Below are 22,919 nucleotides of genomic sequence, written 5' to 3' on the forward strand. Positions count from 1 at the left end.
TGAATGAGAACGGCTCCCCAAAGTTCATACGTTTGAATGCTTGATCACCAGTTAGTGGAACTGTTTGGGAAGGATTAGAAGGTGTGGCTTTGTAAGAGTAGGTGTGTCACTAGGGGTGGGGCTTTGAGGTTTCAAAAGGTCACACCAGGCCCAGTGTCTCTCTCTGCCTGCTGTCTCCAGACCAGGATAGGAAGCTCCAGCTTCATGCCCGCCTGCTTCCGGCCAGGATGATGGTGGACTAACCCTCTGAAATCAATTAAAAGGTTTCTTTTGCCAAGCAGTGAGGGCGCACACCTTTAACCTCAGCATTTGGGAGGCAGAGGCAGATGGATCTCTGAGTTTGAGGCCAGCCTGGTTTACAGAGTGAGTTCCAGGTCAGAGCTACATAGAGAACTATAGTATGAATTTATAATCCTAACCAGCCTGAATAAAAGACACACAATCCAGGTGTTTTATTCACAAGCTGTAAGCCTAGGCCGGGCAGATCTAATTTATTTCCCAGCTATAAAGTCCTTTATTACTTGCTGTTTCTCCTGCCCATATGGCTCTAGTCCATGGTGGCTTCTTCTCTGCCTTCCTGTCTTCTGTCTTTCTATCTGCAAACCCCTCACCCAAACCTCCAGTCCCACCTTTCTCCCTCCACTGCCCAGTCACAGGCTCTAGCCTTTTCTGGGGAGAAAGTTCAGGTCTAAGGATCTGAGACCACATCTCGGGGAACCAGTATTTAGCATTAGAATTCAAGCAGTATCAGACCAACCCACTACAGAGAAACCCTGTCTTGGAAAAAAAAAACAACAACAACAAAAAAAAAAACAAAATAAAACAAACAAAAACCCAAACCAACCAAACAAAAAGCTTTCTTTTATAAAAGTTACTTTAGTCAAGGTGTCTCTTCACAGCAATAGGACAGTAACTAAGACAGACTAGTTGGCAGAGTGCTCACTTAGTGTGTACGAAGTCCTGGATGAGCCCTAGCATTGTATAAACTGAGCTTGGCAGCCTGAAAACTCTGAACTCAGGAAGTCGAGGCAGGAGGATCAGGAGGTCAAGATCACTCTTTGCTATGGAGCTTAAGGTTGACCTGAGATACATGAGACACTTTTTCTAAAAAAACAAACAAACAAACAAATAAAAACACCTCCCTACCTTATCCAAGTAGTGCCACTAAGTGACCCTGAACTTTGATGGTCACAAGAGGTCAAGTACTCAATTGCCATTCTTCCAGCTGGCCCAGGGTCCTCTCTAAATAGAAAAAAAGAAAAAAAAGAAAAAGAAAGAAAAAAAAGGAGGGGGTGGACATGACCGCTCCTAGGTAGAGGAGAAGGTTTATTGTGGATGTATGGGAGAGCATAGCCAGAGGCAGGAACACTTTGGGGTGTTCAGAGAGGACATGACCCTGAGCCATGTGGACAGGTAGATGGGAGAGAAGGGAATCAGGTGTAGCACCCCAGAGGCCCAAAGACAAGGAGCAAGCAAAATGGTTGGATTATACAGGGAAGGACAGCCCAGCCCCGTCGGCTGGAAAGTTCAGGGTAGGGGTACGGTAAGGTCCATGGTACTCTTTCCTCATCTCCAGGAAGTGGGAGTAGTCTGGGAAGACTGGGTAGAGAGACCCTGCCCCTCCTCTGCTGCCCCACCTAATCTCAGCGGGCTCGGAGGGAGCCATGAGGCGCTGGAGGCTCTGAGCATCTAGCGTTCCCAGTGACCAGCCACAGGTCACATCTGAAGAAGGACCACACCGATTCTAATGTGACACCACTAGCTGTACAACTTTGAGCAAGTGGGTTGCTTTGTGCCTCTGAATCCCTTGGACGAATACAGGGCATAGGCTTGGATTTAGCAGCTGGTCCTCCTGGTGTTTTATTTCCTGTCAACAGTAACGAGCTTGGTGAGAGGCCATTGAAAAGCTCTCCTGGGGGTTTGCGCATGGCATCTAGAGCCCCACTCCTTCCAACCAGCTTCCTCCTCTCTGGCTTTGCCGCCTGACAAGGGATTTCCCTGGGGTTCTCCTTGGGACCGCATCAAGGCATCACAGTGCTTGAGCCCAGGAACTGGATTGGCCCAATTGGGTCACATCCCACTCCTGGTGCAGCCAACCATGGGTTTGGACGGGGCTATGCAATGCCAACCTGGCAGCAACCAGAGATGAAGCACTGGCCTATGACCAGAATGTGACGCCCCAGACTAGGCTCAATTATCCACATTCTTGAGGTCACACATGACGCTTCCTCTTTTGTTCTTCAACGAAGATGTGCACTTGTGGCCTTGCCACCACACAGCCAACAAGTCCAGCCACTCCCTGGACTCATTCCCAGACACAAACAGTGGTACTAGGGGCTAGAGAGGTGGTTCAGCGGTTAAGAAAACTGACTGCTCTTACGGAGGTCCTGAGTTCAATTCCCAGCAACCACAGGGTGGCTCACAACCATCTGTAATGGAATCTGATGCCCTCTTCTGGTGTGTCTGAAGATAGCGACAGAGTACTCGCATACATACATATATAAATAAATAAATCTTAAAAAAAAAAAAAAGAGGAGGGGTACCAACCGTTCACAATCAGAGCCTGAACTAAGAAGCTGCCCAAAAGGTTGACAGGTCAGGGTCTCCTGTGTGCTGGAGCCAAGCTGAACCAGGGGGCCTGAGGAAGTGGAGCCCAGTGCTGGGATTGGGGGGATGGGAGCGCAGGGAGAAACCGAGGCAAGAGTCGCTGAAGCTCCGCCGTGGTTCCACTTCCTCTTCCCAGTTTCCACCTCCAGGACCTTTCCATCACATCTTCAAATTCTTCCACCCCATGTTTCAAGTGACCAAAAAGGGTCCTGCCCAGAAAAGACTACTCTTCCTAAGTCCAGCAAAAATTAAAACATCAGAGAAAGCAAGGAGATTTTCTAAAAGTTTGCAATATCCTTAGCTATCAGGGAAATGCAAATTAATCCTGATTTCAGAATCCATCTCTCCAGACAGATTAGCTATCATCAGAACAATAAATGATAACAAGCATTGGCACGGACATAGGGACAAATGAATTTTTATTCCCTGGGGGCAAAGGTGCAAACTGGTGTGGATGCTACAGAAACTAGAGTGAAATCAATCAATCTTTCTTTCTTTCTTTCTTTCTTTCTTTCTTTCTTTCTTTTGTTCATTTGTTCGTTCTTCCTTTCTTCTTTTTTCTTTCTTCCTCCCTTCCTTTCCTTCTTTCTTTTTTTCTTGTTTTTTTGAGATAGAGTTTTTCTGCATAGCCCTGGCTGTCCTGGAACTCGCTTTGTAGACCAGGCTGGACTCAAATTCACAAAAATCCTCCTGCCTCTGCCCCCTGAGTACTGGGGTTAAAGGGGTACACAACCATGCCCAGGTAAAGTGGAGATTTCTTTAAAACACACAAAAAATGTGTGCATATGTGTACTATATATAGATGTAAGTAACCATCAAATATGCTATATGATATACATTATATATGGTATGGCATAATGATACATGACATAATGTAATGATACATATGATATGATTGTACATGGTATATATGATATTATATATGATATAATATGATGTATTATATATGATATTATATAATGAAATACATGATATATATTGTATAATGATATATATGATATGATGTATAGGATATAGGATATGTATGATAAGATATATAATACATATATATCATACCCTATGACCCCGCCGTTACAATCCTGAGAATATCCTCATGACTGTATCCCACTGCAGAGACACTCGGTTCACTGCTGCTCTAGTTACAGTAACCGGAAGTGGAGTCAGCCCGGATGCCCATCTGTCGAAGAACAGATAAAGGAACTGTGGTCCATATGCAAACTGGGATCTACTCAGCTGTACAGAATAACAAAGTTACGGCATTTTCAGGAGACTGGATGAGACTTGACAGTGAGCTGACTCGGGGTCAGAAAGAAAAATGCTGCATGTTCCTGTGGGTGACCTCAGCTGCCAATTTTGTTGTTGGCAGTGTTTTGTTGTTGTTGTTTTGTTTGCTTGAGACAAGGGCTTCCTAGATAGCCCTGGCTGTCCTGGAACTCACTGTATAAACCAGGCTGCTCACAGACTAATGGAGAGCCTCCTGCCTTTGTGCGTGACTGCTGAGATTAAAGGCGTGGCTACCACACCTGGCTGCCAAGTGCTAATTGTTTTTTATATGTGTGTATTTACGCGGGAGTGAGTGTGTATAGTTAGAAAGGAGTCCATAAGAGAGCGAATCCGGCTTTCAGAGAGAGGGGTGGGCAGAGTAAGAAAACGTCAGTGATACGGGAGAGTAAGGGAGCCTACATTCGGTGACAGGTAGAGGGAGCGATGGGAGAAGATGGAGGAGAAGCCACATCCCACTTGCCCCTGTGCTTCTCCTGAGGGAGACCCTGTGGACACGGACGCAGGAGCTGGTGCCTGGGCCTGGAGTCTGCTCAGAGCCATTTAAGGACACTCTGGTTGTTGGTCCACCCCATAATATTATCCTTGTGCCAGCGTTGCCTGACCTCTGCCAGGAGAGAGCAGGCAGATGGTAACCTGCCCTAAAAGGTCAGTAGAAATGATGGCGAGCCTGCCAACTTCAGAGCGTGGGCACTGTATCCCAAGGGCAGGAGCCAGGGAGGACTGTACAGGCCTCAGAGCCAGGCTGGTCAAAACATGTCAAAGTACAGCGTGAGCAGGGCTTTCTGGAAAACACTATCCCCAAACTACAATCTTGGTGCTTCCGCATTTGATCGCAAACCAGGCGCCATTCCTTCACTGAGACAGCCCATCAGCCTCAGCTAAAATGACACCTGCCCAGCTCTTCTGCTTTGCCATATCGCTGATACCAGACTAGAGCTTGTCTAAGTGACTATTGTAAAAAGAGAGTCCAAGAGGGATGATGCGTGCTCAGGACCTCACCTCAGCGTTTGGGAGAAGGAGGCAATAATGTCAGGAGTTCAAGGCCAGCCCAGCCATTCTTAGCTATGTAGTAAGTTCCCGGTCCGTCTTGGGTTACATAACAACCTGAGTCAATGGAGAAGGAGAGGAAGAGGAAGGAAGAGGAGGAAGAGGAAGAAGAAGATGAGGAGGATGTAGAGGATGTGGAAGAGGAAGAAGAAGAAAAAGAACTGAGTCTTTTTATCTGGAAAGAAAATGGTGGCCAATGGATGGGGTGATGCTGGCTGCCATGGACAGGAAGGCTATCAGACATTTGATGCTGTTTTTGGAGAAGTCTAGGGCTTGTTAACCAGGAGGATAATATATTTTCTTTTATTTAGAAGTTTTGTTCTCGTGGCTTAAGATGATTTTCCATAAGATACAGATGGGTGGCCAGTTTGTCCCTGGAGGCAGACTAGCATTTTCCTATATGCCTCTTCTCTTGTGACGTGGGGAGAGGAAGAGAGACAGGCTCAGTCCATTCAGGAGAGGAACTGGGTGGATGACAGCGCTTAAGGATTAAGCACCTGAAAACCTGAGTCTCTTTGCTCTGTTACATTTTGCTCTGTGCCTGCTGTCTCCTAAGACATAGCTGCAGCCCTGCCTCCCCTCTGCCAACCAACAAAGACTCCTTCCAAATCAATCACGGTTTCCTTGCTTACCTGCTGTGTACCAGGTCGAGTTCATAATTCAATCACACACTCACTCAGTCTTTTACAGGAGCCACAGGTAACAGTGAACTTGTATTTCCTGATTTCTCAAAAGACAAGGTTGAACAGGTTGGGGCCTTGCTGGCTGGCTGCTAATTCTAGAATGTCTCCCACTGCCACATTTGTGGGCTAATGGCAGACCACCCTGGTCCCCCAATCTTTTTAATAAGGTCTCAGGTATTCCAGTCTGGCGTCAGACTCACTATGCAGCCAAAGATGACCTTGAACTTCTGGTCTTTTTGCTTCTGCCTCTTGAGTGCCACCCTATCTGTTTTTCTGCAGGGCTTAGATAAAGCCCAAGGCTTTCTACAAGCGAGCTAACCACTCTACCAACCGAGCTGCATTCCTTAGTCCTGCTCATTACTCATTTCAAAAAATCTTTTGTTTTATTTTATCTCTATGAATGCTTTGCCTGCACGTATGTAAGTGTAACCTGTGCATGCAGGGCCTGCTGATCAGAAGAGGCATCGGTTCCTCTAGCACTGCCATTACAGACAGTTGTGAGCTCCATGTGGGGGCTGGGAGTGGGACACAGGTCCTCTATGAGAGCAGCCAGTGCTCGTCACTGCCCAGCCATCTCTCCAGCCCCCTCACAATATTCTTTAGCCATTTCTCTACCTGTGAAGTTACCCATTCTGTATCCAGATCTCCCTATACCTCCATGCACTACTGCAGGGGGCTTGTGTGGAACAAACTGGAATTACTAGTCTGACACCAGCTGCAGGTAGGGAGCAGGAGAGGTTCCTGACTCACTGGCCAGAAGTCTGACAGCACAAAGACCCTGACAGATGACAGACATTTCCTCATTCTAACCCTTAGGAGGCACAACAGCAACTCTTGGACTGGGCCAACCCCTCTCCTTCTCCTTCCCGCACCCTACCTCAGCTGTTAGAGATCACTCTGAAAATATGTGTCCTGGGCAAGCAAGATGACTCACATGGCGTTTTCTGCCAAACTTAACCTATGTTCAGTCCAAGGACCCACCCGATGGAAGGACAAAACAGACTCCTGCAAGTTGTCCTCTGACCTCCACACCACAATGAAGCACACATACATATACAATGAACATATATATATATGCATACCTGTATACACACACATGTCACACACACACAGATATACACATACATACACACAAACATGCACATACATACATGCATGTATACACACAAACACATATATGCATGCATACACACAAACATATATACACACATACATAATACACACATGCACATATACATTCATGCACTTACATGCATGAATACATACACACGTGCATACATACACTCATGCACATATATACACAAATACATACATTTGTGCACATACATGCATGCATACACACATGCATACATATACATACATATACACATACATACATGCATACATATGTACATGCATAACCTCTCCTTCTCAGACCTTATCTGCTTTATCACTGTCTCTGGAAACATGTTGAGCCCAGTACTGTGAGACAATGTTCAATTCACCAATGTTGACTGAGTCCTGGTGATCTTGTATATATATTTTTTCCCAGGGATCAGGGCGGCAGACAGGAAGCATCCCCTGAAAACAATGCCCACGTTGTTAATTGCTCCCTGGTCCCAACAGGTCTCTGCCAGCTGATCGTGGGCCAAAGGGAAAGTTCTCTGATCTTTGGGTTATTTTGGAAAGAAGTGAATTCCAGTCTGTGACACTGAGCGAGGAGGCAATGCACTTCTTCTAGAAAACTCTTTCAGATTCTAGACAGTTGTTTTTCCCTGGCTCTGAGGTTGGTGTGTCTTCGCCTGCATCACCTGAACGGACGCTTCGTTGCTATGTTGCTTCTGATGACTTTAAAAAAAAAACCCAAACTACCAATAGATTTATTTTAGAATTAAACAAGAACTGGAAAGCCAGTCCCGCTTGCTATAAATAGAAGGCAATCGTGAGCTTAGGTTTCCATGAATACAAACTGCATCAGTAGATTCCAGAGCCAATCTGTCACCTACGGTGGGCTTTTAGTAAAAAGCAGGGAGCGCAGACAGTGTGTTGACTCAGGAAGGAAGGAGAGAAAATTGAAATCTGAAAAGCCCTCCTGGGCCTGTGAATTGGGGTCATTAAGAGCTTATCTGGGTCTGTGCTGGGCAGTAAGGGAGGCTGTGAGCATCCTGTCTCCCAGAATCTTGTAAATTCAGAGTGCCAGGTGAATGAATGCTCTCTGCATGGTATAGTGGGTGGGAGTGGGTTTGAACATGAGGACAGCCTATGAGGGCTCTGACAGGCCAACCATGAGACCAGCAACCTCTAATGGGATGGAGGTGTCTGATTTTGTGTGTTGGGGTGCAGCTCTTGCTGCTGGCTTCCAAGGTCTCATAATCATGGATGTCGGGGCAAAGGGTCTCCTTACTTCACCCACCCCTGACTCTGAACCCTGTGGAGAGGAGGGGTGATCCAGCCCTACCCTGGGAGCTAGAGCAAAGCCCCACTGCAACTCACAGCATTGATACTGACATTTCTAAAGAATGTTCCTCTGTGGCCATTTCTCCCAGGACTTCTGTGAAACTCAGGACCAATTACCCAGCAGGCTGCCAAGCGTAGGCAGAGGCTCCAGCTGTCTCCCCAGCTGGGGAGCTTTACAGCACCCACCCACACACACCATGGACAGTGCTTAGGGCACTGAAACCCAGCCTTGCTGGAATCTCTTCACCCTGGGGAGCCTCAGGACCAGGTTCAACTTCCTTCTCTTGGTTCCTACTTATGTGTCGTCCCCACGGGACTGGAGCAATAGGCCAGGCTGCAGCTGGAACCTCACACAGGAGTCAGCTGTGTGTGGGTGAACAAAAGTTCTTCCCTCTCTGAAGCTCGGTTTCCTTGTTGTAAGCCTGAGGATTCACTTGCCTTTCAGATAAATCTGGAAATTCTGCATGTGTACGTGTGCACATGTGTGTAGATACCAGAGAACAACTTAAGATGTCTTCAGGTGGCATCCATTTAAAGGGATGTCAGGTACCTTTAAAGCAATTGTTTAGTAAGATTATCAGGAGCTGGGGATGATCTTAGACCTGGAGAGGGTGGGATGAGGAGGGTGCACAGGTAAAGATGTGAGTAGGGATGAAGTCTTGTGTGCTAGGAGGGGCAGCACCTGCTGCTGGCTTTTAGGGTCGCCATAATCATGGATGTGGGGGCTAGGCTCTTTGCCAATGAGCTTCCGGAACCTGCCTGTACCCATCACTCCAAGATTGGGAGTACCAGCAAAGGGTACTTAATGCCTTTCTGAGGTGTCTGGAGCTGTGTTTCCACCTCAGTGTGAGATGGGGACGGTTTCCAGCAAGGGAGGGTTTCCGCACCGCCCCACCCCTCCTCAACCAGAAGTACAGGTATTCTGAGCAGCGAAAGCCACCTTATCCCTTCTCCTTGCAGAGCCTGAGCTTCCAAATAAGGCTCTCAGTAACAGTTCTCAACTTTGTGGGCCTTGACCCCCTTAGGGTCGCATATAACGAATTCACATGGTGATTCATAACAGTCGCAAAATTACAGTTTAGAAGTAACGATGAAATAATTTTATAGTTGGAAGGGTTTCCATTGCTGCGAGGAGACACAACAACCCAAGGCAACTCTTATAGTGGCCAACATTGAATTGGGGCTGGCTCAGAGTTTCAGAGGTTTAGTTCATTATCATCAAGGCAGGAAGCATGGCAGCCCGCAGGCAGAGGCGGTGCTGGAGACGGAGCTGAGAGTTCTGTCTGGATTAGAAGCCAATCAGGAGAGACTGGCATCCTCAGGCATCCAGGAAGTAGATCTCTTCCGTAATGGGTGGAGCCTGAGCATCAGAGACCTCCAAAGCCCGCCCCCACAGTGACACACTTCCTTCAACAAGGCCACACCTCCTAACAGTACCACTCCCTACTGGCTAAAAATAGTCACACCGTCACAGGAGGTCACCACCACCTGAGGAACTGTATCAAAAGGTCGCAACATTAGGAAGGTTGAGAATCACTAGTCTAAAGCCTGCCATCCACCAGCCCCTCAGTCTTGCTCCTCTTGGGTGGCGTCCACAGTCCACATATCAGGGCTACAGTGTGCACCCTCCTCATCCCACCCTCTCCAGGTCCAAGATCATCCCCAACTCCTGATAATCTTACTAAACAATTGCTTTAAAGGGATGAGATCTGACATCCCTTCTGTCTCCATCATCACCCCTGGTCCAGGCAGCCAGCTGCTCTACAGAATGGCTGTGAGGTTTCCTGCTGTCTCAGGATGACACTGCTGTTCTCTTTTAGGGCACATCTGATCATGCTGTGTCTTGGTCACACTCCTGCTGAGAAGCCACTGCTCTAGTTTAGATCTTGGATGTCCCCCTAAGTCCACAGGTTGAAGGCTTCATCCCCTTCCTGTGACACTACAGGGAGGCAGTAGAACCGGTAGGAGGAAGGACCTAGTGGGGCATTGAGATCCAAGCCCTGCTACCTCTCTCCTGGACTTTAATTTACCACGGCCCAAAAGCATCAGAACAAGAGGCTGTGGGCTAAAGCCTCCCATGCTGGCTAGACACAGCTAGAGTCACTCTACTCCTGAAACCTTCAGTTCTGCTGGCCTAGAAGTGCTGGAACCAGAGGGAGGAGTGAGTGTCTCTGCCAGGAGCCACAATAAATATTCCATTGATCAGGAGGCTGGGACTTCCTTGTCACTTTGGGCTTCTGATGCCCTTGGGTAACAGGCCAAGAAAGGAATCACCAATGTTAGTAGGGTTGATTGATTCAGATTACCAAGGGGAAATTGGATTCCTTCCCCACAATGGAGGTAAGAAAGATTATGTCTGGAGTGCAGGAGATCCTTTAGGGCATCTCTTGGTACTACTGTGTCCTGTGATTAAAGTCAATGGGAAACTATAAGAAACTAGTCCATGCAGGATAACAAAAGCACAGACCAGTCAGGGATGAAGGTGTGGGTCGCTCCTCCACGTAAAGAGCCAAGACTGCTGCCGTGCTTCCTTCCGAGGGATGAAGAACTGAGGTCAGGCAGGAGAGGATGGGAGTTCTAAACACCAGCTATGGCCCTGTGGCCAGTTGCAGAAACTAGGATTATAATTGACATGAGTGTTTCTGTCATATTTTGTGAAGAATGTGTTTGTGCAAATATCTGTGTTTTCTTTGGTTGGTTTGTCATGTAATGTAATACCAATTGAGAGAATATCAGTATTTATCATATTTAAGTTTTGAGATATTAAAAGAATGTCCCTAAAGGGACATTGTCACCTATTTTGAACTATATAAGGTGTTTGCCACTGTATGTGGAATGGTTATGTCATATTAGGCATAATTATGACCTGGGATTATTAACATTTGGATATTAAGCATGACATAAGGAGATATGATTGTGTGTCATGTTGACAAGGGGTGGATTTATGGTGGCTATTCTTGGTTGTCAGCTTAACTAGGTCTGGAATTAACTGAAGCCCAAGTGGCTGGGCATACCTGTGAGGGATTTTTCATGATTTGAAGTGGGAAGAACCCTAAATCCAGATGTTTTGAGGTGGGAAGATCCACCTTAAACCTGGGCCACACCTTCTGGTGGCAGCCTGTATAAAGGATATGAAAGCGGGAAGCTCGCTCTTGCCTGCTTGCCCTCACGCTCACTGGCAAGTCCGTGCCTTCACTGGCACTAAAGTTTTCTTCAGGATTCCAAGATCTTCTGAAGACTTACGGCATCCATGCTTATGGGCTGAGGAACTTCTGAATTCTTGGACTTAAAGTAGACAGACATTCTTGTAAAAGCTGGACCACAGTCTGCTTCTCTTCCAGAGGTTCTGATTTCAATTCCCAGCACCCACATGGTGACTCATAAACATCTGTAATGAGGACCAATGCCCTAAAATAAATCAATAAATCAATAAATCCCATACATATACATATATATATATGTCCAAATATGTACTCACGTGTGCATTGTGCATGAGCAAGGGCACACACACACTATCAAAGGTCAGTTTCAACAGGTCAGGGTAAACTGAGGCAGTGGTCCTCGGGGCTCTGTCTCTCCGAAGCACACCCATGGTGATTGTGCTAACCAGTAGGCTGCATTTCATGAACTTATTTAAAGTTTGTTGTTCTTCTTGCACGGTCCTTGACAACACACACACACAGATTCTGACAAAGATGTGTAGTACAGACCACTTAGCATTTGGAAGTGGGCTTCCTCCTTGGCAGTGAGACAAAGGAGCTGAGCAGTCCACACAAGAGCTTCTGCACGAGTGTCTACAGCAGCTTTGTTCATGGCTGTCTGAACTGTAAGCAATGGTATCATATTACCTACCGACAATGGAATATTACTCAGTGTGGGAAAGCAGTTAGCCATTAAGCCATGGAAAGAACCTGTACTATATCTTTACCAGCAATGTCACCTTCTGCAGAGTTCCAACTGTGATGTTTTGGGGAAAAAAAACCAAAACTATATAGACAGTAAGAAAGATCAGTAGTCGGTAGGGCAGGGAATAGTAGCAGCGGGAATAGATCAGAGGGGGATGGCTTTAGGGCAGAGAAACTGCTCTGTGTATCAACACAATGGCAGATGCCTGTCTAGACCCAGAGTGTGCCCCACAGCAAGAGCGAGCCCTCTGTGTACTCGGGACACTGGGAGGCGATGTGTCCTCTGGAAGTGATGTGTCACTCTGACTGGGAATAAAAGAGAAGGCTTTCTCTCTCTCTCTCTCTCTCTCTCTCTCTCTCTCTCTCTCTCTCTCTTTCTCTCTCTCTCTCTGTGTGTGTGTGTGTGTGTGTGTGTGTGTGTGTGTGTGTGTGTGTTGGGGAGCACATGGGAAATCTAGCCCTAGCACTCAACCTGCTACAAGCCTAAACCTGCTCTAAAAAATTTAATTAAACTTTTTTTTGTTGGGGTCTGGAGAGATGGCTCAGCGGTTGAGAGCACTGACTGCTCTTCCAGAGATCCTGAGTTCAATTCCCAGCAACCACATGGTGGCTCACAACCATCTGTAATGGGATCTGATGCCCTCTTTTGGGCATTCACTGTCAATAAATATATAAATCTAAAAAATTTTTTTTGTTTAATTTTTTTGTTACATTTTATGTATTTGTAATTGTGATATTATATTAATAAATATTAATTTCAATTATAATTAATTACATTTATTTATTTATTTTTTATTGTATATGTATATTATGTACATATGCAAGCACACATAAAATTGGAGGACCATTTATGGGATCTGGTTCTTGGAGTCCTGAGTCCCTGAGAGCATTAGTCTTGTCTGCTGTGTGTTCCCTCCTCCCCTCAATCCCCACCACACGCTGGTAATTTAGTCTGAGACTGTCACATGCCAAGTAAGTGCTCTACCACTCTACTACAGCTCCAATCCCTAAAAAATTTTTTTTGAGGGGCCTGAGGATGTAGCAGAGATGGTAGAGCACTTACCTATTGTTCGCAAGGCACTGGGTTCCGCTGCTTATCTACAATCTTAGCACTCAGGAAGTGTAGGCGGGAGATCTGGAGGGAACAAGGAAGAGGGCCGGGAGGAGGAGGAGGAAGTGGAGGAGGAGGAGCAGGGGGAGGAACAGGGGAAGGAGCAGGAGGAAGAGGAGGAGCAGAGGGAGGAGCAGGCAGAGGAAGAGAATTTATGCATGTAAATGGCTCTTCTGACTTGAATCCCGCAGTAAGGGTCTGAAAATTAACTGCCCACACACAAATTCATGGGAGCAGAGCAGTTTATTTGCATGTGTCCATGGTGCCACTCAGGGATAACCCACTGCATAGATGCTACCAAATTTCCATCCTGCACTGAGCAAAGGTATGGAGGAAGGGTCTTGTTAAGTCTTCCCTAGAAGAAAGGTAAAGTGTGACCTAATTTTATTTTTGGATTGTCCTGGTGTCTAATGTCAGTGCCTGCCTAAAGACTTCCCTGAAGAAAGGCTTTGTAACAACTGATTCTTGCAAACCTCTGTCCTAGTTATATAAAGAAGTCCAGTTAAGATTTTCTTCTGGAGTGCAGCAGAGGCTGGAGAGGTGGCTCAGTGGTTAAGAGCACTGACTGCTCTTCCAGAGGTCCTGAGTTCAATTCCCAGCAACCACATGGTGGCTCACAACCATCTGTAATGGGATCTGATGCCCTCTTCTGGTGTGTCTGAAGACAGCTACAGTGTACTAATAATACATAAAATAAATCAAAAATTTTCTTTTACAAAAATGTTTTAAAAATTTCCTTCTGAAGCCAGGGAGATGGCTTAGCATGGAATGAAGTAGAACCCTTGTCTAATACCATGTGTGCTATTGTGTAGACATGATTCTCCTGCCCCTCAACATACACACACACACACACACACACACACACACACACACACGATTGTTGTGTTAAACACTTGATCCCCAACTGGGGGATCTCGTCACTGAAAGATATTTGGATCAGATATGGAACTGGAGAGATGGCTCAGCAGAGAAGGGCACTAGCTACTCTTGCAGAAGACCCAGGTTCAATTCCCAGCACCTATATTGCAGCTTACAACTATCTGTAATTCCAGGACCACGGGATCTGACTGCCTCTCGTGGCCTTCACGGACACCAGGAATCCACATGTTGAACAAACATACATGCAGGCAAAACTTCCATATACATAAAATATAAATAAGTAAATCTTTGCCAGGAACGGTGACTCAAGCTTTTAATCCCAGCACTTGGTAGGCAGAGACAGGTGATAAAGTCAAGCCCAGTCTGGTTTACATAGTGAGTTCCAGAACAGCCAGGGCTGTGTAGAAAATGGGGACTTTTGGAATTTTGGAGGTAGGGCCTGTCTGAAAGAACTAGGTCATTAGAGGCTTGTTCTTAGAAGTTATATTTTATTGTTGTTTCGTTTTGAATTTTGAGACAGGGTTTATCTGTATAGTCCTGGCTGTCCTGGAACTCACCCTGTAGACCAGGCTGGCCTCAAATTGAGAGATCTATCTGTCTCTGAATCCTGAGTGCCTGGAGTAAACAATGACCCAATTGCCATGTGACCCAGTGTCACCACTCATAATGGACCATCAAGAGTTCACACAAACATTTAAAGCAGTGGTTCTCAACCTGTGGGTTGAAACCCCTTTCAGGGGTGTCACGTATCAGATATTATGCATGTCAGATGTTCACATTATGTTTCTTAGCAGTAGTTGGGGGTCACCACAACATAAGGGACTGTATTAAAGGGTTGCAGCATTAGGAAGGCTGAGAACCATTGGTTTAAACCGTAATGTCATAGTGCCAGGCATGGTGGTGGTACACACTTATAATCCCAGCACTCAGGAAGTTGAGGCAGAAGCTTCACAAGTTCAAGGCCAGCTTGGGCTACGTAATCGAGACTTGTCTCAAAGATACAAACACAAGACAAAACAAAAAGCTAAAAAAGGCTTGTTCATAACAGCACCACTCATAGTGGCCAAGGGATAGAAACAGCTCAAATGTCTATCCACTCATGAAATAGTAAAGGCTGGTACACACACACACACGCACACACACACACACACACACACACACACCAGTGTGCTATTCAGAATGAAGCACAGCACATTGCTACACCGGGGAGAGATCTTTCTGTTTGTATGTTCTGAGTCAGGGTCTCAGGTAGCCCAAGCTAGCCTCAGTCTTACCCTTTAACTGAGGTCCACCTTGAACTTCTGGTCCTCCTGCCTCCACCTCCCAGACATTGGGATTACAAGGGTGCACCAGAACTCTTGGGTGGAAAATTCTTGAAAACTGTGCTGCAAGGAAGGAAGCCAAAGATTAAAAAAAAAAAAAGCCACACTACATTTATTTGTATTCAGTATGAGACAGGACATTAAGCCCGAAGATGGAAAGTCTGCTCATGGTTGCAGAAAGCAGAGAGCAGGGAGATGGAGCTTGTGACTGTTTAATGAGAACAGGGAGCCTTCTGGGGGAGACAAAGGCATTCTGGGACAGATGCATTAGCACCCTTATAAAGGAGACTTTGGATCCTTCTGCCATTGCAGACTTAAAGAAACTACCACCAGTAAGAAACAGGTCCTTGCCAGAAACCAAAAGGATTTTTGTGCCTGACCCAAGACTTGCCCTGGTTTATAAATGACCTGGTCTCAGGTATTTTGTGATAGCAGCAGGGACTGCCTAAGACAGTTGCTGCCCACCAATGGAAACCCACCTGGAGGCACTGAACTCTGTGTACGCTGTAAAGTAGTTTAAAAGGCAAATTTTATGTTAGGTGAATTTTATCCACAAAGGGATTTTGTTGTTGTTGTTGTTGGTTTTATTTCAGACAGGATCTCATGTGCCCTGGTGTTCTGGACAGCCTGGGAAGTGATCTATGAACCCATACTTTCAGCTGTGAATGAGTGAATTATTAAGTATACAGCAAGCCAAAGTAAAAGAATAAACAACAAAAGAGAGAGAGGGTAGAGAGGGAAAGAACACGATATGATCGAATTGGCAACTCGAAGCATCCAGCAGAAACTAACAGGGGAAACTGAGGCAGGACCCTGGAGCCCCCAAGTGAGCTTCCTGTCCATGGTAGACACCTCCAATTCTCTTACCTTTGCTGGAACTCTTACGGATAACGGATAATGAACAGTCACCTCTGCTGGAAAAGTTTCTCCCTCCAGCTGAGCATCTAAACATGTCCTTAGTACACAGCGTTTTCCTTCTCAGGCTGCTCTGCTCTCCCCATTACAGAGCTAGGGAGCCCAGCCCCAAACAAGGGGCCTTGGAGGACCCTGAGACAGACATGGTTAGTACTGAAAAGGAGCTGATGCTGCCCAGCTCCCCACTAGCTCAGATAGCTGGCAGAATAATTTACCTATGTAATGTAAGTTATACACCAGCCAGCTTCAAATTCTTTGTAGCCCAGGATGACCCTGAAATTATGACCCTGGATGGCCTGGAAGTAGATATATGGCACTGCTGACCTCCGCCTCAAATGCTGGCATTAAAGGTTGGTGGCTCCGTGATGGCTCGTCTTAAGTCAACTCCATACACAAGCTGGAGTTACCTGAATGGAGGGAACCTTAGCTGAGAAAATGCCTCCATAAGATCCTTCTTAATTAGTGATTGATGGGGGAGGGCCCAGCCCATTGTGGGTGGAGCTATCCTTTGGCTGGTGGTCCTGGGTTCTTTTAAGAAAGTAGGCTGAGCAAGCCACAGGGAGTGAGCTAGTAAACAGGACCCCTCCATGGCAGGCCTCTGCATCAGCACCTGCCTCCAGGTTCCTGCCCTGTCTGAGTTCCTGTCCTGACTTCCTTCAACGATGAACAGTGATGTGGAAGTGTGAGCCAAATAAACCCTTTCCTCCCTAACTTGCTTTTTGGTCATGGTCCATTGAAGCCATAGAAACCCTAAGAGGGCACCTCACCCAGCTGACCTTAACATTTTGAATTCCCGTCTCTTGGGCCACCATTCCAGGTTTGTGCCTTGGTGGCAATGAAACCTGGGGCTTTGTGCATACTAGCAAGTTCTCTGCCACCTGAGTCACATCCTTGGGCCCTTACCCCCAGTTACGTTTTTTTTCAAGTATGGATGCAGATGCATGCTATAAAATGTGTGGACCTTAAAAATGTGCAAATAGAGAGAGAGATTAAGAACCACACAGGCAAAGAGTCCATTACACGAAACTGGTTGAGATATGCAAATCCATGAAGTTGGGAAGAGACTATGCTTACCTGGGTGGGGGTGAACAGAAGACAGGAAGAATAGGCTGGGGGGGAGGAGGAGACATGGCCAGTGGCTTGGACTTCTTTTCAGGGAGATAAAAAATGTCTGCAAGTTGATTGGGCCATGTTCAGAACTCTGTAAAAATACCAAAAACATTTAGAACTCGATTTTAATTGCTGTTGTTTGGTTTCTTGAGACAGGGTCTCGTGTAGCCCAGGCTGGCCTTGAACTCACTATGGAGCCAAGGATGACCCTGAACTCCTGATCTTCTTGCTTCCACCTCACAAATGCTGAGGTCACGGGCATGTGATCTTACTAGACTACACTTGGCCTAGAAATGTAATCTCCCCCTCTTTTTTAAAGATTTATTTTATCTTAAATTATGTGTGTGTGTCTGGGTGTTTGCACATGAATGCAGTCTCTACAGAGACCATATCCTCTGAAATCAGAGTTCCAGACAGTCGTGAGCCACCCAACATGGGTGCTGGAAACCAAACATAGGTTCTCTGCAAGGACAGCAAACACTGTGTCTGTGTCTCTGTGTGTATGTGTTATCCTTTATTTCCTATATCCTATGTATTCATAATATTCATAACATATATTATATTCTTTATATTTATATATATTCTTTATATATATTCATATATATATATAATTCTTTAAACGGGTGAGTAGTTCCATGGGCTGTAAATAGATAATATTGATATTATCCATATCAGTATTAATAGATATGTTACAAGGAAGTCTATCATTGTCACACTGTTCCCAACAATGGAGACATAAATTACGTGAAGATCAGTGACTGGAGAGATGGCTCAGCAGTTAAAAGCACTGGCTGCTTTTGCAGAGGACCTGGGTTCAATTTCCAGTACCCACACGGTGGCTCACAGCTCTAGAACTTCCAGAAGATCTGGTACCTTCTTCTAACCTCCACAGGAACCAGTCACAAATGTATATGGCAAATACATATACGTGAAGGCAAAACATTCATACAATAAAAATAAAGATATAAAAAATGTAAGAGGCTATGCAAAGATCTTTAGGGATAAAATTTTGAGTGTGGTAAGACAGAGAAAGTGTTTCTACTCCGACTACAGAAACCTAAACATTTGGGGGCAATGCATCTGACATCTCTCTGTGACATCTTTTCATGTGGTTTAAAAAAACTCAAGTCACACAGCTGTACTGTCCAACACTGAAGCCACTAGCTGCAAGTAATGATTTATGCATGGATATACATTAATTAAAACGAATGCTATTCCCCTGTTAGTAGCCACATTTCAAGTGCCCACTAGCCACCTGGGGCCAGTGGGCACAGTCCTGGGCCATGCAGCCGTAAGGCGCCCTCACTCATACTGAAAGTTCTAGTAGCCAGTGCTGGGACATGCAAACACAGAGAGCTAATGTGGTGAAGATGGCTGTGAATAATACCTCTTCAGGAAGTATTATTCTCTGCACCGTGACAGTCGAAGTGCTTTGGAAACTTCCAGACCACTGTCCAATGGTCTCTTCTGACTGTTCACTCACCCAGTTTCTCATATCTTCTCTCTCATGTGAGTTATGTGTAGAATATGGGTTGCTCTTTGTGGTCCTGAAGAGACACAGCTGGGTAGGGATGCTGGAGATAAAGTGTTGTGTGTGTAAAGTGTTGCTCTGTGCTCTTCTTGAAATGTAATTTTGTATTTCATTACTTAGTATTCCTGAACCAAGCAGTTGTTTAAAAAACAGAAGGGCTGAGAAGGGGTTCTAGCCTCTGGGGTTCTAGAAGGCTCTTAGCTCTGGTCCAAGCACAAAGCAAATGACATTTTGTCATTACATTTTTGTATGTATGTATGTGCATACAAATTTATATATGTATGCATTTTGTTTATTTATTTTTGAGGGGGCCACAGTGTATTTATGGAAGTCAGAGCTCAACTTGTAGGTGTCCTTTCTCTTCCTCCACCATAAGTTCCAGGGTGTACTGAGTTGGTCCTGATGCTGCTTGTATTCTAATGCTAAATACTGGTTTCTCAAGATGTGGTTGTCCCCAACGAGCAGCTCCTCACATACACCAAATGATGCTACGTAACCTTGCTTCGTAATTTAAAACTATTGTTGAATAAAGATGCCTACAGCCTGTAGTTAGGCAGAAGAAAGACAGGCAGAGCTTCAGTTCCCAGCTTGGGTCTGAAGAGAGACCAGGAGGAGGAGAGGAGAGAGGTAGAGAGAGAAGACACCATGGGGTAGGTGAACCATAACATGGCCATGAGGGCCAGCCTGTTGGAGCAAGAGCAATCCCAGGTGGAACATGGTAAGTTATATCAGGGTTATTGGCAGGGAAGCAGATAAAATAACAGAGAGTTGATATCTGCCCAGCTCTGTATGGGCATATTGTTATTGAACATTACCAAACATATAAAGCCTTTGATTGATATTTAAGCATTAGAGTCTCATTTTCCTTCCAGGCCCGCATGGATGGCGGGATGGTCTGGGTAATGCCCAGCCTTACGGAGACAGCGTGGAAGATTGGCAGAGCCATCTCCCACCCTGGCGTCTCGTGGGTGGCAGGGCTGGTGTTTCTGGCTGGTCGTTTCTAGCTGCATCGCGCACGTGGCCTCTGGCCGCGGAATATGGCGGCTGAGCTAGGCAGAGCCGCCGCAGCTTAGATAGTGGGCTTGACTAGTGGCCGTTTAAAATAATTACTTCAACACAGCTCTAGTCCTTTAAGGCTTGTTATAAAGGTTTTTGTGTTTTTTATTTGGGAACTGTATGATCAAGGATGGGTTAGAAACCCCCAATTAATATTTACCACAACACCAGGGATGGAACTCAGGTTGTCAGCATGAGTGGTGAGCCTTGTACGATGAGCCATCTCCCTGAAAAGCAGGTATTCATGACAGGAGTCAGGGATGGACTGTGTGACGGACTGGAAGGACTGGAGAAAACCACTCTTTCACCTTGCACTCTGTTGACTACACTATAGGTCATCCATTGACTAGGGGACCCTGATGACCATGCTGCTAGTCTAGGGCTTGTTTGATCAGCAGTCACAACAAAAATGGTCATGACTATAATTTTCTGTGTGTGTGTGTGTGTTTCCCTGGTTGATGGGGAGGGCCCACCCCTTCTGCATGATGGGCAGGGCCATCCCTGGGCTGGTGGTCCTGGGTTCTATAAGAAAGCAGGCTGAGCAAGCCATGGGGAGCAAGCCAGTAAGCAGCGTCCCTCCATGGTCTCTGCATCAGCTCCTGCCTCCAGGTTCCTGCTCTGCTGGAGTTCTTGTCCTGACTTCCTTTTAAGATGAACAGTGATGTGGAAATGTGAGTCAAATTAACCCTTTCCTCCCCAGATTGCTTTTGGTCATGGTGTTTCATCACAGCAATAGTAACCCTAACTAAGGCACCAGGCTCCTGACCACGACCCCACCCCCATCCCCACCCCCATCTGGCTGCAAAAGCTGCTTGGGAGAAGCCTGCTTGGCTAGGACAAAGTGACATGGCCATGCCCAGCTGCAAGGATTTTACTTCTAAAACAAGAGGCAATCTTTTTTTTTTTTAATTGGATATTTTATTTACATTTCAGATGTTATCCCCTTACCTCATTCCCCCCCCCCTGGCCAGGAACCCCCTATCCCATCCCCCCTCCTCCTTCTTCTATGAGGATGTGCCCCCACCTGCCCCCCCACTCCCACCTCCCTGTCCTTGAATTCCCCCACACTAGGCATCCAGCCTTCATGGGACCAAGGATCTCCTTTCCCACCTATGCCCGAGAAGGCCCTCCTCCCTTACACATACAGCTGGGGCCACGGGTCCCTCCCTATGTGGTCCCAGGCTGCTAGTTTAGACGCTGGGAGCTCTGGTTGGTTGATATTGTTGCTCTCCTCATGGGACCAAAAACCCTTTCAGTTCCTTCAGTCTGCTCTCTAACTCCTCCAATGGCTATCATTGGTCATCTTAACACCTGAGAGCTGCCTTTTCATTTCAGTAGCCAGATTTTCTATGTCACGTTATTAGCAGGTCCAGGTTGCATGGGAAGAGCACTTGAAGGCTGCAGAGAAAACAGAGGAAGAGGAAGAGGAGGAGGAGGAGGAGGACAAGGAGGAGGAAGGAGAGGAGGAAGAAGAGGAGGAGGAAGGGGAAGAGCAGAAAGAGGAGGAAGAGGAAGAGCAGAAAGAAGAGGAGGAGGAGGGGGAGGAGGAGGAGGAGGAGGGGGAGAAGGAGGAGGAGGAGGAGGAAGAAGGGGGAAAAGCGCCACACTTGGAACATGGTCTGGTTCCACACTCAGCCCAGTGACCGCTGATGATGGTGGCACTTGCTCCGTGCTGGGTCCATCACTCAAGTCAATGAAGCCAGTCTCTCTGCTCTCTCTTAGGTCCCACATTGCCACAGTCGCAGCAACCTGAGCCCGGAGAAAGGTCAGCTCACCCTCCAGGGCAACTATCTTCATTGGGGCTTTGCTTACAGGCACGTCATCTGCCGCTGTTTTGTTCTGTCTGAGAGCAGGAGACGGGGGATCCCACAGTAGTTCTGAAGGATGAAAAGAAGCAATCTTCCCTTCCTCCTTTTTTTCCATATATTATATCGAACTCTGAGACAACTGGTTCCTTCATCATTTGTCATAAACAAAGCATCAGCAACAGATGGAACCGTAAGTTCACAATCATCAGACGCCTTAGTGTTCACGTGTGGGATCAACTCAAAACGAGGTCTTCAACAAGGCTCTAAAGGAAGCAGCCTTCTCCCAATAATACGAACAATACTCTGAGCTGACCTGTAGTCTTTATTTTGACAAATCAGCAAATCCTGGTCTATGGAAACACCAAAATATGCCAGCATGTTTCTTAATAGATTCAGAATTAAAGACATTGATGAAGCAACCTCAAGAAAATATTATTCGTTGGTACCATCCCGCTGCATTGCGAGCAGCCAGGCAGCAGGGGAAGCTCTCAGGACTGGAAGCCCGGCGGCCGGCCAGCCGACAGCGGCCGGGCAGCTTCTTCCTGGAACTCCTTTTATTTCCTTTTTAAACATTTCCTTCAATTTATGTAGGTGTGTGTACATGAGTACAGGCATGCGTGTGGCACACAGACATACATACATGCAGACAAAACATTTTTCTTTAACATGGTTTTAAAACATGTTTTAAAAAATAAAAAAAAAATAACCAGAAACTCTTTGATTTCCTGAAAACTAATATTTTAAAAATTATTTTTATTGATTCATTTTGTGTGCATATGTGTGTAAGTGTGGAGGGCAGCTTGCAGGAATTGGCTCTGTCTTTCCACTGTGTGGGCCTTAGGGGTTGAACTCCGGTCATCAGGCTAGGTGGCAAGTGCCTTAACCTGCTGATCCAAACAGATATCACCCGAGGAATCGAGCTGGGCATGGTGGTGCATGCCTCTAACCCCAGCACTTGGGAGCTGCTCGGTTCCCAGGGCCCCTATCAGAGGGTGCAGTCTGTGTGTCCCACGGCTGACTATACTGTCTTAATCACTTGATGGGCGGGCACACCACATGACAGGCTCAGGGAAGGAATTATGCCTTTACCTTTGGTTGTTTAAAGCTATTCTTGTTGGGAGCCGACTCCTAGCAGAAAGCAGCTATCATCTTTGCAGCCATCTCGGGCCATATACCCTGACAAGAGACTTGTTTTCAACAGCCCACAACAGCTGAGCACACTCTG

At 46.3% G+C, this 22,919-nt stretch overlaps 1 pseudogene; it reads right to left on the bottom strand.

The window, feature by feature from the left end:
* Positions 1 to 21,104: 21,104 nt before the first annotated feature.
* On the bottom strand, positions 21,105 to 22,153 carry LOC114614120 (annotated as a pseudogene).
* Between the last annotated feature and the right edge of the window lie 766 nt (positions 22,154 to 22,919).

Source organism: Grammomys surdaster, unplaced genomic scaffold, assembly GCF_004785775.1.
Source record: "Grammomys surdaster isolate TR1022 unplaced genomic scaffold, NIH_TR_1.0 126313, whole genome shotgun sequence".
Taxonomy (NCBI): domain Eukaryota; kingdom Metazoa; phylum Chordata; class Mammalia; order Rodentia; family Muridae; genus Grammomys; species Grammomys surdaster.